The sequence below is a fragment of the Macrobrachium nipponense genome, chromosome 1 (genome assembly GCF_015104395.2).
Source record: "Macrobrachium nipponense isolate FS-2020 chromosome 1, ASM1510439v2, whole genome shotgun sequence".
Taxonomy (NCBI): Eukaryota; Metazoa; Arthropoda; class Malacostraca; order Decapoda; family Palaemonidae; genus Macrobrachium; species Macrobrachium nipponense.
Genome location: NC_087200.1, coordinates 53,291,378 through 53,307,990, shown reverse-complemented (window position 1 = coordinate 53,307,990; position 16,613 = coordinate 53,291,378). Strand labels below are relative to the sequence as shown.

The window sequence follows — 16,613 nt, the reverse complement described above, 5'->3', positions numbered from 1 at the left end:
TACTTACCTGGCAGACATATATATAGCTGAATTCGGAAATACAGCTACATACATATCTGACAGGCAAGTTTCATGAACAAAACTTAAGAGAATCGAAGCAGTCAGCTCAAGCTTCTTATGTTACTGGACATAAGCGTTCATTGACGTAGTCTACAAGTCTTATTTCTTGTACGAGTCTGCGAATGACGAATGAGAGCTCTTCCGAATCTTGTCAATAAGAGCTTATTCGCTTACGCAATATCAAGTTAATGAGATGTTTGTCAATGAGAACTAACCCATTTACGGGACAAAGAGATATGTTTTGTCAATGAGGGGATATCCCACTTACTTGACGAAAACGAAAGTAATAATTTGTCAATGGGGGAAAGTCACTGAATTGACAAAAACGTAATCCCGGGAGTCAAGCATTTAACTTTTTTTTTTTTTCGGATTTCCCGTCTCAAACGAGGAAGGGCAAGAATCCTGTTAAGAGGAACTGGGCTTACGGCAGGTAGAACGACGATGTTCAATTCGGCAGCGTAGTCCCGACTAGAAACTAACAAAATCTATCATCTGAAAAACCCTTTCAGATGGGCTAAAAAGCTTGCAAAATTATCCTGGGAAGATGAAGAAACTCTCCACCCCGCTTCCCTCTCCCGTATCACAACTAATGCCTGCTAAAGCTTAAATTTGATTGGCAGTATGGCAAAGGAAGTCCTGTCTTGCGCTTCCTGAAGAGCGTCCTTTGATGAGTGCCTTTGCAAGAATCCCACTGAACGTTGCCGAGAGTCCTGCGTGCAGGACATCGAGCCTTACATAACCCGTAACTGCCTTATCGCAAAGTCTTGACTGCGGTAGTGGCAACTTAAATTTATTGGCAGAATGGCAAAGGTTGCGGTAGAGCAAACGAGATCTTCCCTTGAGCTTTCCTTAACTCCATCCACCTATGCGAAAAGCAATATTAATTGACAGACCTCTTGAATTCACGAAACCCGATGTCTTGCTGGGTTTCGAAGAAGAAGTTGTCTGTTCACTTTAAACTTCCTCCGAAGCACTGCCTACTTCACATTCTTTGCAGGTGAGGTAGAAGGTATCACCGGAGGTAGAGATAAATGATATTGTTATAATACAATAAAGTTTCATACATACTTACCTGGCAGATATATACATAGCTAAGACTCCGTCGTCCTCGACAGAAATTCAAATTTCGCGCCACTCGCTACAGGTAGGTCAGGTGATCTACCGGCCTGCCCTGGGTGGCAGGACTAGGAACCATTCCCGTTTTCTACTCATATATTTTCTCTTCCACCTGTCTCCTTGCGGGGAGGCTGGGTGGGCCCTAATCGTATATATCTGCCAGGTAAGTATGTATGAAACTTTATTGTATTATAACAATATCATTTTCATACAATCAACTTACCTGTCAGATATATACATAGCTGATTGGCACCCTTCGGTGGAGGGTAAGAGACAGGTACTACTAGAATAGACAGGTAAACAACATCTGTTGTAGGTATAAATTAAAAAAAAAACCAAAAAGAAAACCCCCTTGGTTTCCTACCTGATAGGTGGGAGACTTCGTGGGTGTTTTCCCCGTAGTCTGCATCACCTCAAGAAACTTTAGCGAGATATGTGATCTATGGCAAGAATTCTTGTGGGTCTGCCGAAGGGGTCTTATCCACTTACTCGGCAGAGCCTGAAAGGACTTTGTCAATGGGTGCTGATCCGCTTACATGACAACACACCTTATTAAGGAGCATACAACCAATCCCGACCACCTGATCCTAACCACCATGTTAGTATAAAAATTGCTCAGAGTTATCCCCAACTCTTCGCAACAACCGTAACTCAACCACATGCACAAGCACACAATAATTTTCACAAAAAAAAATTTTATCTAATATCAGATATCACAAGAAGGTTTTCCTTACTAAAACTGAAGTGACTGGCCGCTTTGTGCGGTAACTGCACTTGTTTCAGCAGAAAGTCTAGAACATATCTATTAGACTAAGTAGTAAAAAAAAAACTTAAGGATTGTTGTAAGCTCCTGTACCCAGGATTGTGCCCGCAGACACAAAAGGACCTAATGAAAAACATTTTTCATAGGTCACACGCACGTCCTTCAAATAGTGAGCCGCAAACACAGAATTACATCTCCAATATGTCGCTTCCAAGATATTCTCAGCGACATATTTCTCTGAAAAGAGAGAGACGTAGCCACTGCTCTCACTTCATGAGCTCTTACTCTCAGAAGTTTTTAAAGAATCGTCCATGCAAGCCTTATGAGCGTCCATAATTACGTTCCTGACAAAAAAAAAGGCTAATGCATTCTTAGACATAGGTCTTGATGGATCCTTCACTGAGCACCACAGGCCTTGTCTAGAACCTCCCCCAACGTTCCTTCTCTTTAGTAAAACTTTAAAGCCCTTACTGGCAAAGAGACCTCTCCGGTTCCCTGCCGACGAGACCCGATAATCCTTTTACTTCGAAGTTTCTCGGCCAGGGGTTCGAAGGATTTTCATTCTTCGCTAAGAATAATTCCTTGAAGGAACAGATGGCTGAATCTACCTTGAACCCCCCGACTTTGTCACTAAGGGCGTGCAGTTCGCTACAAACCTTTTTTGCCCGTCCGCCAGTTGACAAAAGAATAAACATTTTCTTGTTATATCACGAAACGAGGCCACATGTAGAGGTTCAAATCTCTCTGAAGTCAAGAACTTCAGTACTACGTCTAGATTCCAGTTAGGGGGAGAAGTCATTCTAGACTTCTGGTCTCAAATGACCTAATCAGATCATGCAGATCCTTATTGTTTCCCAAATCTAGGCCTCTATTTCCTAAAGACGGCCGATAGCATACTCCTATAGCCCTTTATCGTGGCTACGGAGAGGTGCGACTCTTCCCTCAGAAATAACAGAAAGTCAGCTATTTCTGCTACAGAGGTACTGGAGGAGGACAACTTCTTTGACTTACACCACCTTCTAAAAACTTCCCACTTGGATTGATAAACCCGGATAGTGGAAGTTCTCCGGGCTCTAGCGATCGAGCTTGCTGCTTTACTAGAAAAGCCTCTCGCTCTGACAAGTCTTTCGATAGTCGAAAGGCAGTCATAGCGAGAGCGGGGAGGTTTTTGATGAAACCTCTCGAAGTGTGGTTGTCTGAGAAGATCCCTCCTTTGTGGAAGGGATCTGGGGAAGTCTACTATCCACTCCAGTACCTCTGGAAACCATTCTTGAGCTGGCCAAAATGGGGCTATCAGGGTCATTCTTGTCCCCTTTGAGTCCACAAACTTCCTGAGTACTTGCCCCAGAATCTTGAATGGGGAAATGCGTAAACTCTACCTGAGACCAATCTAGTAGGAAGGGGCGTCTACTGCTAGGAGCTGGGATCTTCTACTACTGAACAGAAAGACTTCCAGTCTCCTCGAGAGGAACGTGGCAAAGAGGTCGACATGAGGAGTTTCCCCAAGGGACCAGAGCTTGAGGCAAACTTCTGAGTGGAGGGTCCACTCGGTATGAAGGACCTGGTTTTCCTCCTGCTCAGCCTGTCCGCTCGTACTTTCTTTACTCCCTGAACGAACCTCGTCAAGAGAGAGATGTTCCTCTGGGATGTCCACAACAGAAGTTCTCTCGTGAGTTCGTAAAGGGCATACGAGTGAGTACCTCCTTGCTTCCGAATGTATGCCCAGAGCGGTTGTATTGTCCGCATTTACTTGAACTATTTTGTTGCAAACTAACGGTTCGAAGCTCTTTAGAGCTAGGTGTACAGCTAGCAGTTCTTTGCAGTTTATGTGCCAGGACACTTGAAGAGCATTCCAAGTGCCTGACCACCTTCTCTCTTTCCCAACGTTGCTCCCCAACCTTTTTCCTTTTTTTCCGACGCGTCGGAAAACAATACAAGGTTTGGGCTCTGTATTTCCAGGGAAGTACTTTGTTTTCCCTCAGTGGGAGTAACCACCATTCTAGATGACGTTTTATCAGATCTGGGATGGGAAAAAAGTCCGAGAGTAGTCCTGTCTTCATGTTCCAACGAACTTCTGAGGAAGAACTGAAGAGGACGGAGATGAAGTCTTCCTAGGTGAAAGAACTGTTCGAGCGAGGAAGGGTGGGTCCCTAACAGGCTCAACCATTCCCTCGCCGAAGTCCCGTTCCCTTCCTTAGGAGAGAGACTTTTCTAAGCCTCTCGCTAGTCTCTCTTGAGAAGGAAATACTCGAAAACCCCGAGAATCCATCCGAATCCCCAGATAGACCAAGTTCTGGCTGGGATCAGTTGGGACTTCTCGAGGTTCACGAGTAATCCTAAAGTCTTTATCAGGTTTAGTGTCACATTCAGGTCCTCCAAACACTGTTCCTCTGACTTTGCTCTGATAAGCCAGTCGTCTAGATAAAGAATATACTGATTCCTTTCAGATGAAGCCATCTCGCCACATTTTTTCAAAAGGTTCGTGAAAACCTGAGGCGCCGTCGACAGGCCGAAGCACAAGGCTCTGAATTGGAAGATCCTTCCCCCCGTCATGAAACGGAGGTACTTCTTCGACGAAGGATGGATCGGGACGTGAAAATATGCGTCCTGGAGATCCAGAGACAACCATCCAATCCCCTTGGCGAAGAGCCGCCAGGACTGAAGCAGAGGTTTCCATGGAGAACTTCTGTTTTTGAACAAACTTGTTCAGAGCGCTGACGTCCAGAACTGGTCTCCATCCCCCCGAGGCTTTCGCAACCAAGAAAAAAAGACGATTGTAAAACCCCGGGGAGCTTTGATCCAGCACAAGTTCTATAGCTCTCTTGTCCCACATCTGATCCACCATTTGTTGAAGAGTATCTTTCAACACAGGGTCCTTGTAATTGGCGGACAATTCCCTTGGAGTTGACGTCAGGGGAGGATTGTCCAGGAAAAGAATGAGATATCCCTTCTGAGAACCGACACGACCAAGGATCTGCGTCGATGCGAGTCCAGGCTTCCGCAAATCCCCCCCCCGGAGCCTGCACCTACTGGTGTTTGGAGGAGCGCCACTTCACTTTCCCCTTTTAAAGGGGCGGAACGAGGGCTCGACCTCTCTTCTCGGTCGTTTTCCTTTTAGCGGTAACTCTAGTTGGAGGGCCGCCTCGAAAGGGCCGAACAGGAGTAGACGTCCCTTTCTTTTCTCCCATCATTACTGGTCTCTTCTTCCTGGACGATTGCAGGAGAAGATCTTGAGTCGCTTTTCCGTCAGCGATCGTGAAACTATCCTTCACCAACTGTGACGGGAACAGAAAATCAGACCTAGGAGCGAATAACAAGCTGCTCTTTGTGAGTGAGATACTGCTTTCGTCAAGAAAGCGCTAAACACAGATCTCTTCTTCAAGAGACCATGCTCCAAACAAGGAAGAAACTTCCCCTGAGCCGTCTTGCACCGCCTTGTCCAATACATGACAGAATTGCTAGAGTATCTCCGGTTTCCAGCCCTTCAGGGCATGAGCCTTCTTGGACATCACCCCAAGGACCAATCTAGGAAGTTAAAGACTTCTAGAATGTGAAAAAGTCCCTTGAGGAGATGATCCAACTCAGAAAGGCCCCAAGTAAACTCTTAGCTGTGTGCAGGCTATGTCCTCCGGATGCGTCTACCAGACTGGAAAATCAGCTTCAGCTGAAGCAGGGAGAGTGAGACCCATATTCTCCCCAGTCTGGTACCAAATCCCTCTCTTGCCGGTCAGTCTAGGGGGAGGCATGCAAAAAACTGTCCTTACTAGCTCCTTCTTAGTAAGCATCCAGTTATCCAGCGATTGAAGCGCTCTCTTCATAGAAATCGTCGGTCTCATCTTCACGAAAGCCGACGATTTCGGAGTCTTCGAGCATGAAAAAACAGAGAACGAGGCGAAGGAGGAGCGGCAGGTATCAATGCGTCTCCCGTATTCCTGGAGAAGGAGAGCTGTCAAGACTTTGTAGTTCTACAGTCTTCTTACTGTGAGACTCGTCTTCTGATTCCTCTTCCAAAATCGGATCAGAAGGAGAGACCCCTTTCTCGTTCCGGGTCTTCTTGTCCAACAATTCTCTCTACTGGGGACAAACTCCTAATAGGAGAGGGGCTAAGAGAGTGTAAAGAGCTCCTATGCTTGTCTGGCTCTTCGTACTTGCTGGCGCCTCGCGCCTGGCTGGCGCCTCGCGCCTGGCTGGCGCCTCGCGCTTGGCTGGCGTCTGCGCCTGGCTGAATCCTCGCGCTTGGCTGGGCGCCTCGCGCCTGGCAAGATCCTCGCGCTTGGCTGGCGTCTCAGCGCCCGACTGACTCTTCGCGCTTGGCTGGCGCCTCGCGCCTGACTGGTGCCTCGCGCCTCTGAAAAGTCTCGCGCTACTGACTACACCTCGTGCCTTGTTGAAGACTCGCGTCTTCCTGAAGTCCCCTCCTTGCGTGACCGATGTTCTTCTTGAGCCTCCACGCTTGGAGTGCATGCTCCCCGCCTGTTTGTTACTCCGCGCTCAGTGGCTGAAGCTACTGATCTGGCAGACGATCCCATCTGGGAGAATCCTCTCGTCTGTAAAGCGTTTCTCGCTTGTCTGACTCTCTCTTAGAGGACGCTTCTCGTCTGTAGGACGCCTCGCGCTTGGCTGTTGCTACGCGCTTGTCTGGCGGATCCAGATCTTCCCACGAGTCTCTATCTGAGACCTCAAAAGACTCATGTCTCACAGGAGCCTCACTCCTGGTGGGAGAAGGAAGACGAGTCTTCTTGACCGGCAGTCTGACGTCTTTCTTACGAGGAGGATCCTTCGAAAGTGGACTCCTACTAGGGCGGAAAGCTGTTTCCTGTACCGCCAAAATGATCCTTTTGGACGCTTCTCCTGCGTCTTCTTGAACGGGAGAGGAAGACCTCGAAGGAGTGTTGGCCCTATCAAATGGGACGGCGAAACCCTCTTCGCCTTCTGATAGAAGGAGGTTCTTCTTCCGAAAAGCGTTCATGGGCTGAATCCAAACCAGGATCTCTCCAGTGCCTTTTCAGGGGCCTGGACAAGTCTGAATCCTTCCACCCTCGTTTAGGAGAGGGAGAAGCGGACGAAGAGAAGCACTCTCTGAGGACGCTTTTTTCGATAGCGGTCCTGAGCAGGCTGTCTATACACAGCACCTGCTGAAGGGACGCCTGACCGTGGGGAACTTCTCCACAACCTCCGTACGGCTTTCGACTTTCCTTCTCCTCTGGGCTTGGGAGCTTGGAAGAGGTCTAGGCCTGGGAGCGTCCAGCAGAGCGTCTAGACGCCCCCTCCACAACACTGGGGACACTCACTTCACTAAAGTCACTCATCCTACCTTACCTTTTATGGCAGCCATTTCGGATTTCATCCGTGAAGCGTAGCCTTCAGTTTCAGCAATTTCCGAAGCTGAATCTGAATGTACGGCTAGTGAGGGTCCTGATACAGAATCATAATTAAGGAAGAGATTAGAATTATCCAAAGGCTCAATAGGCCTTGTACAACTACCCGCCATCTTAGATGCAGCCCTTCTGACTCTATCCCTTTCTAACTTCTTCAAGTAAGAAGTTAGAGTCTTCCATTCCTCAACATTCAACCTTTCACACTCATGACAGGTGTTAGAAATAGAACGATCAAAACCCCTACATTTGCGACATACAGTGTGAGGATCAACCGAAGCTTTCGGTATCCTCACCTTGCAGCCTACATTCACCCACACATTCTCACACAAACACTTGAATCAGACATTCTGAAGAAAAATTCCAAAGGCAAGTTCCAAATCCAGTCCACAGTAGCGAATGCCAAAACAACGATCCAGGTACGTCACCAAAAGTCCACAAAAAGATGATCATTGCTTAGAAAAGCGAATTCCAGATCAAGAGGAGGCAGCAACGATGTTGATACCACCGGCGACAGAAAAATATATGAGTAGAAAACGGGAATGGTTCCTAGTCCTGCCACCCGGCCCAGGGCCAGAACGGTAGATCACCTGACCTACCTGTAGCGAGTGGCGCGAAAGAAAATTTGAATTTCTGTCGAGGACGACTGAGTCTTAGCTATGTATATGATCTGACAGGTAAGTTGATTGTATGAAAACATTCTTTAGGCCCATATCTGAACAAGAGCTTGAAGAGTTTCAACAGAAACGTTCAGCCAGGCGACACACCTGGCGTGCGCTGGTGCACGCTCGTCTTCCACTGGACGCGCTCGGCGTCCACTGGAGCGCGCTCGGCGTCCACTGGCGCGCACTGGCGTCCACTGGCGCGCACGTACGTGGCGTCCACTGGCGCGCACTTGGCTGGCACCCGCGCGACGCCTGGAGTCCATCCGAGCGTCCCTTTGCGTCCGCTCTCAAAAGCTTACTGCTACTATGACTTCTTTTACGTATTTCTCGGTGGAAAGACGGACACGAGTTCAGGCGACGTTTGCCTTCTTACTTCTCACTGAAAACGCATAACGAGAGAGAGAGAGAGGACGTGAAGCGTCCTCTTCTATAAGCTTCTATTTAAGATGGGCGTCGAGTCCTTCCGAAAGCTCCAACCCCTGCATGGGTGAGGACGCTTCGGAGGACGAGAAGCAATCCTTCAGGATTCGTGCACGCGCACTATAAGCACTTTGGCAGTCTGGGGATTTTCATCATGAAACTGCCGAAGGCACGCCAGATCGGTGGGGGTTCCTCGTAACCCTCCTTCGGCTTTCGACATGCTCTCTCCTTGGTTCTGGGAGTCAAGCAGAGGTCCCGGCCTAGAGGCGAAACGAGGCTGATCTGACGCACCCTCCACTACACAAGGGGTATCACTGCATTCTGCACTTCACTTTTACTCTCTAAAGCAAGCACTTTCGATTCTAAGTTACGAATCGAAGGAGTATCAGAGAAAGGGCAATTCTCTACAGACACTGCTTAGGGCCCGAAGGCAACACTGCAGGGTTAGGAGTAACAATTACAGAAGTAGCACTTCACAGCAAGAATGGAAGGGAGAGCGAGCATCTCTCGTAGACTTATACATAGCCCGTAGGCCATACTACAGGGTTATGCAAAATAAAGTAACTACGGGAAGGTTAGCAGGCTTACACTACCAGAACTTTTGTTAACTGATTAAATTGCGTACATTACGAAGCAATACGTCTTCCTTACGGAATTAGACATGTTTACTGATTAATTGCGTACATACGAATCATACGTCTTCCTTACGGAATAGACAAAGTCTCACACTCCTTACATGACAAATCTCAACAAAGAAGCAAGACCCATACCCTCGTACATACCAATTGCGAATCTACCGAAGCTTTCGGTAGCCACACCCTATCTTTGCAGACAACACCCTCTGAAACTAGCCTAACTAGATTCAGATATTTTATGCAAAAATGAATCAAATTCAAATCAATTTAAGATAGCGTATGCCTAGCCACAAATCCAAGTAAATAATCAAAAAGACAATTAGGATACTTAGCGGGCAATGAAGTTTCCAAAATCCTAAAAGACGGAGGTACTGAAAAACAGGTGTTTTCAGCACCGGCGACAGAAAAATTATGAATAGAAAATGGGGGGGAATGATTCCTGATACCCGCCTCCAGCGGCGGGAATGGGTACTAACCACCTGACTCCCACTGCGTGTGTCGTAAGTGTTTAAATTTCTGTCGGATTCGGAAAAATACAGCTATATATATATCTGACAGGTAAGTTTCATGAACAAATTATTTTTTCCGCTTCCGCGCTCACTCCAAAACCGGCGCCGGCATACAGGAGAGGTTTTGATTTTTAGGGCTTCGGCGTAAGAGGGTTAAGTAACCATTAACTATAGTAAACAAACAAAAAAAAAAGCTTCCAAACTTCTGTTTACATCCAGCACTTACGAGTATCGAACGATCGCCAAGCAATCACTTTTCCTAGTGCTGGGAGGGGGGCTGATGGCGATCTCCCCTGGCAGAAGTCGAAGGCAGAGTCTTTCCTCGGGGCTTAGACGAGGCAAATGTCTTAGCAGCCGAGGAAGCGCTAGCCAAATTCTTAGGCTTGGCCACAGTTGATCGAGGCTGCCCAGAAGCCTTCGAAACGCCTGGTGTACCAGACGATCACTGTCATCAGTGCAGTGTGACGTCTCCACCGCAGCGTCCACCGTCTCCAGGGAAGAGAGAGGAGGAACTCCGTACAGGTCCGTTTCGTAGTCCCAATGCCACCTCATGCCCAGCCGACCTGGACACTCGGGTAAGGACTGCGTCCCTACGCCTCAGTACCAGGTTGGCCCACAGGTTTGCCATCTGGTGGGCGAGGTAGGAAATGGCCCTACCTCCAGACTGGCAAAGTCTCCTGAAAGCTGAGTCCCCTTCAGGAGTAATATTCCCGGAGGTGGCTGCGACCTTGGACACTGAGAGGGACCACAGGTCCAGCCAGGAGACTGCCTGGAAAGCCGCAGGGCTAGTGCCTCCTGCTGCGAGAACCAAAGATTCTCCGACAGGAGCTGCTACAGAGACACTCCCGGAGTTAGCCTGGCTAGCTCCGGGTTAACCTGTTTGGGCGGCATCGGATCCTCTGATGGCACGTAGAACCTTCTCTGTCGCAGTAGAGGAGGAGGAAGTAGCTTGGACGACCTGCCAGACCTGAGCGAACCCTCCTGTCCGGAGACAAGCAAGTCCACCTGGTCTAGCACTGAGTCGGCCAGCTGCGACCACGGCAGACCCACTGTCGGTCTGGGTTCCTTTTTGGGACCCCAGAACGACTTGAGTCGGGACGTGGGCTCAGAAGGTGGAAGCAATCCTTCCCCGAGGTTGTTGTGCTGATGAATCAGCGCAATGACCTCTGCAAAGTTCCTCTGGATCTCGGGAGTGACTGCATCTTGAGGAGTAGGACCGTCAAGCCCCTCCAACAAGAACGACTCCCGAGACCCTCCTCCTTCAGGAGGAACAGCGACAGACCCTCTCGGTCTCCTCCTACCACTTGCTAGTACGACCTGGTTGATCCTAAGACCGTGCCTGGCACGTAGAGCGTCGTGGTGGGATCGTGAGGGGCGCACCCCTCACGATCGCTCCTTGTAGCCTCGCCCTTCCTGGCGTAACCCGAGGAAGTTGAAGGTACAGGAGAGGCAGACCTGACGCTCCCTCCTCGCTCACCGGCAGAGCCGGTGTGCTTGGGGGGCTGCAGGCGATTGCCAACCAGCGGTGGCGATCAAGCTGCAGGCCTGGTCGCACCGCTCCCCTGGGGCGAGCGGCTGGACCGAGAACAGCAGCCTCGGTACCGTGCGTCAGAGGAGCTGCTGATGGTCCCCCTATCCGTCCAGTCCCGGTGGGAGCGGCGGTCAGGGGACCTGCAGAGACCACCGTCGCGGTGGGACCGATGCGTGTTCTACAGTACGTCAAACCGCTGGGACCAGCCGAAGCTGGTTCCTGCGATCGAGGGGACCTCTTCCCAGCCTCAGCCCGTGGCCGGTCTGGGACCGTTACGTCAACCCTGGTAACCGGCTGGTCGCTGCGAGAGCAGCTGCTGGCCTGGCAAGAGTCACCTGAGCGGCTCTTGCCAGCCTTCTGCTTTGTGCCTTGGTCCTGGTGCCGAGCGAACTCGGGTGTCTGGGCCTTGGCTGCACGGCTGCCCCTGGGCAACCGTACACTTGGTACCTCTCGTGAACGAGAGGCCGAGCCGGAACCTGGTGTAACGGCAGGCCCCTAGCACCAGGTGAGGAAGTACCGGTGTTAGCCCGTCTTCTTCTTCCTTGCGGAAGGAGAGACGGGCCCTGCTCCCGAAGGAGTAGAAGGACCAGCGGAAGGACCCCCCATCCCACCAGAGTGGGACGGGCCCTTAGAAGTTCCCGAAGGAGCCTTCTTAGGGGGGGAGGAGGCAGCCTTCTTCTTCCTCAGCTTGGAAGCCTTGGAAGTCGAGGGGGGAGAGGCGGTGGCAGGCGACGAAGAATACGACGACGACACCTTCCTCTTCTTCTTCTTCGTCAGCTCCCTCAGGACAGACGTCAAGTCCTCCATCCAGGATGGAGCTGGGGCTGCTGTTGCCGAAGCAACAGGGACCAGCTGCACCTGTCCAGAAGGACCAGCGTCTGGGGCAGCAACAACATGGGTTGGAATGACGTCGGCAGGTGCGGGAACAGCAGGTATGGCAGGCAGGGCCGGTACTCCAGGAGACGGGGCAGCAGCCAGCAACATCCTGGGTACCGGCGGCAGGTCCAAGGGCGAGCTCTTCGGGCATCGGAAGTCCGGGGCGGGCAGCACGACGAACCCAGGAGGTGGAAGCACGCCCCTCCTCGGTACGGCTGTGATCGGGCCCTGCACGGCGGCCGTAGGTGTCACAGACATCACGTGAGGGGTGTAAACCAGGTGAGGAGGGGTGGCGTACCCTGGAGTCAAGATCGTGGTGGTAGTGGTGGTCACCGCTCCATGGGTGACCGGCACAGCCCCCGCCAGATGCTGGAGCAGCCCCTGGACACTCGGCGTGCCCTGAAGTCCCAGCGACACCCACACCTGGCCAAGGTCGTCCCCCGCAGCAGAAGCACCTGAGGAAGCAACAGTCGGATGATTAGGAGGGGTTCCCCCTCGCGGGGGGGGCGAGCCCCACCCCGAGCAAACGGATGACCCCAAATACAATTGAACGTTGGGGTAACAATCGCCCTCCTCTACGCTCGACGGATCGGGTGAAGAGAAGGACCTCGAAACTACTCCCACCCCCCGAAGGGGAAGGTGCCATACGCGGGAGCTGAGCCGGGGGCAGGAAAGAAGACGAAGTGTCAGTAACCAAAGGAGTCGCTGGAGAGCTTTCCGATGACTGCTTGGCAGGTCTGCGCTACTTCCTACCCTCGTACAGCACCCACTGCACCTCCGACCAATACATACATACATTGCACAGCTCGGCCCGAGAGCATTCTCGCCCTCTGCACCGAGCACAAAGGGCATGTGGATCAATCTCTGGAAAGGAGCGGAAAACCCCACACTTGCGGCCCTCCACCCCAGGGCACACTCTACGGTTGATGGGGGGGCGCGGGGATAGCTCCATTGATCGTTGATCCATAATCAATGTAATGAAAAAAATGAAAAAGACAGTACGTATTCGTACTTACAATTTTCACTTTCAAACACTGACAAACCAAGTTGAAGAATATTCACAAAACACACGGCCGAAAGCAAAAGTGGTTCTTCACCTCCCAGTCACGCTGCGCACGCACTGTCGGACAAGCAGTTAACTACCGAACTCCCTTGTTCGAAGCTTACGACCGCTCCAGCTGCCGCTAGTTACCTTCCAATTGTAAAAGGACCGATGGTTTGTATTACGTATCGGAACAAATGTTAATTTAATTCATGTCTATTATCTATTTTTTGCAACCAAATTACCCCAAAAAATTACAGATATTTCTAAAGTAGATACAATCCAATGTTTCTAACCTTGTCGTACATCTAGCTGCCGAAAACCATAGAGGAACTTTTTTGCTAGCACTTTTCATTGATTTAAGTCTGTATTAGTATTTTGATTTTTTTAATAACTGTATGCCAGAAATAAATGTAACCTTTGATGTTTGCATGCTAAGAATGGCAAAATCATCGTTGCCACATTAGTGGAGCTTCACACATACTCCGATGCATTATTATAAACTGTTTCCATGAATTCTAGTTGTCATAGTAATGCAATAATGATAAAATTGCTTTAATATTTATGTATACGTATATACTTCCAATACATAGCCTAATTTCACCAATTTCCACTTTTTGTGTAAGTCTTATACCCAGTTTGGAGGGTGAACACACCAATTGGCGAGAGAGAGAGAGAGAGAGAGAGAGAGAGAGAGAGAGAGAGAGAGAGAGAGAGAAAGGAAGGTGAAGGAAGGAAGAAGGACAGGGGTGGCGGTGGAGGTGGGGGGAGAGGGTAGGTGGAGCTTTTTACGTGTGTTCGTATCCATTTCTGCATAATGGAGTTTTTGTCTCTTAGTACATGGACAAGTGTCGTTATTCTTTACGATTAGTGATTCACGATACCCTTATAAATTACGGCACTGGGTGTAATGCACTATAGCAAAATCTCGTTCTGATACGAGTGTTCGTTACAGAAATAGTATTGCCCAAAAACGTGCTTGTACTGTCGCTGAAACCCATAGTAGGTATGCTGCTTAGTTGTCAATCAAGTTTTTTGTAATAAAGTATATTTTACAAGCTAGCTATTGAATAAATTTGTATTTATCTCAATCAAAACATATGCCCCTCAATGCTAACTTTCCTCTTTTAACGACTTTCTGGTCATTGCAAATTCGGCCCCATAATTTCTTATGGTGCGAAAACAGACAGAGGCCCAGGGACCGCAAACGATTGCGTCACACTACGGCGGTAATCCAACAGTAAAACATCTTCATATATCCAAAAAGTAAATAATAAAGATATATAGGCTATGCGCATTACGATTATAACAATTTCATAAATAGCTGATAACTATCTGCATGAATAACTGGTAAACTGTTCTGCAAGAAAGTAGAGTATAGCAATTATTTACAATAGGTACGAAAGTCAAGATGTCGTGACGTCATAATACAGGACTTAAAAGAACGTTCTAATTCCGAAAAATAATTACTTAAATTGAGTCAGAACCGAGTTACCTTTTCAATAACAAATATTTTCAAATTAATCATCATAAATATGTAAAATATTGATGTTTTACTGTTTATTTTAAAAATTATCTAAGTGCACGCTTCGTCGTCTTCTTCTACCAAAACAGTTGTTTACTTAAAAACTTCCTGGTAAGGGACCGTGTTCCGATTGTTATGATGAAAGTGCCCCAGCGTCTGTGGGTACAAGTGGTGTGTGGATTTATCACAGGAAATGGGAAGTTTGCTGACACAAGCGACTCCGTAAACATCGAGATGGCGCCAATCTTCTAAGCTACCTAATCGTAAGTAAAAATTTCGAAAGCGTTTTGGTGAGATTTTCACTGCCGTAGCCACCCTTTTCACTACCCTCTGTTTAAATCTTAAAATTTGGCCTTAATTTCTAACTTTGGAGAAAATACTTACTTCAACGAGTAGAGGTCTTTCGCTCCGTTTCTCATCAACAAGTCGCGACTGATGCCCATCTCCAGTGTCAGGACGCGTTATAATCTACTTTTTCGGAGGGTGGCATGCATTGATCGTCGTTGGCCTGCTGCAGGCCATGCAGTGTTTTACCCTATAGCTAAGTACTTATTCGGAGGGTGGCATGTTATGATCGTCGTTGAGTTGATCCAGGCCATGCGGTGTTTTACCCTAGTCGTCCGAATAAATATTACTAGGCTACCTACCTACTTACAATTCTTGTTCAGGAGGTACCTAAAACTGCATAGAAAAACCGCAACTGTCATAGTCTAGGCCGCCGCGGAATAGTACACTACATCTATCGAACTTACTACTTGATACCTAGGTTAGGTAGCCTATACCTAGTAGTAGCCTAGTAGCAAGGTAGTACTAGCTATACTACCGACTACGGCCTGTAAATGACTCCCGACCAAGAAGTTTAGTCAGCATTTCAACAACTAGCAAGAATCAATTTAAAATACAACTTACTCTTCGTGTTTCCGCACAGTTTTATGTTACCGTCCTTAACATCTCCACGTTGATATAAACAATGAATGTCGTTAATCTAATATTCGAAAGGTCCCAAAAGTTCAAAACTCATCATCATCATCATATCAAGCTTCGTGACAGACGTGTCGTAGTAGTATTAGTGGGATGAAGTAGTCCTTCTAACGGCTCCCTTTTTCATGTATTGGTTGTGCTTGTTTTGGGATAAATCTTTTCAATTGGTATGGTATAAATACTAAGATTCTCTCCTATTTCAATTGAGATTTTAAAACCTTGTCCATACATCGAGATTTTCTCTACTAAGACGTTGTAAGTTTGCTTTGTGTGGCGTTATGATTTTCCATCTCCATATTTCTTTTCCCCGGTAATATAGTTTTCTTTTGACACTAATTTTTTTTTTCTTTTTAGCTAATAGGTAAGATGGGTGAAAGAAGAGTGAGGGCAGTTAGCTAGCTAACCGTGGTAGGGAATAGTTTGGAAAGTTAAGTATTAGTAAGAGTAATGTAAATTCTGGTTTATCCGCAATTTTATTTGGGTAAGGGTACAATTTTCTAACTAATCTTAACATAATACATTAATGATTATACATTATATTGACATGGTGAATTGTACAGATTACATATTTTGAATTTTATTACATAATATAATCATATTTAATAAAGTTTCAACTTTCTATCTCTAAACTTAATTTTAATTATCATAATTATTTTGCATTATATCTACATAGTAAATTCTACATATCATTACTTTTTCACAAGACATTTCTTAATAGTAATTTATAATGGTCGAGGTTCATCACGATGAATATAAGAAGATACTCTTCTCCACCATCTGTGGTCTGTGTTGTTTGGGTCAAGGTTTCTCTCTTCTGCTTCTGATTCTTCTGCTAATTCACTATTGTATTGAACTAGTTTCCTCCATATATTGGTTGCCAGTCTGTATAATCTCTGACTAATTGGTTCTACTTTGTATTTTTTATGTATTTGTTCAATATTCAGATCGTCATCTTCTTGACTGTTTCTCACTGCAGACCTTAGTATCTTATTTTGGAATTTTTGTAATGCACTTACATTGGAAGTCGATGCTAAGCACGTGGGTATTCTCTCACATGTCTTGATATTCCTCTTTGTCCGAATTGCATTCCTAGTATTCTTGTACTTTTAGTAAAA

At 47.6% G+C, this 16,613-nt stretch overlaps 1 protein-coding gene across 2 annotated transcripts in view; it reads right to left on the bottom strand.

Annotated features, from left to right (window-relative positions):
- LOC135219304 (uncharacterized) overlaps nt 1-15,592 on the bottom strand; it is a 347,240-nt gene extending 331,648 nt beyond the window's left edge. For both annotated transcript variants that reach the window (XM_064255961.1, XM_064255960.1), the window contains exon 1: nt 15,427-15,592. The gene's annotated coding sequence lies outside the window, so the exon portion shown is untranslated. The remainder of the gene's footprint in view (nt 1-15,426) is intronic.
- Between the last annotated feature and the right edge of the window lie 1,021 nt (nt 15,593-16,613).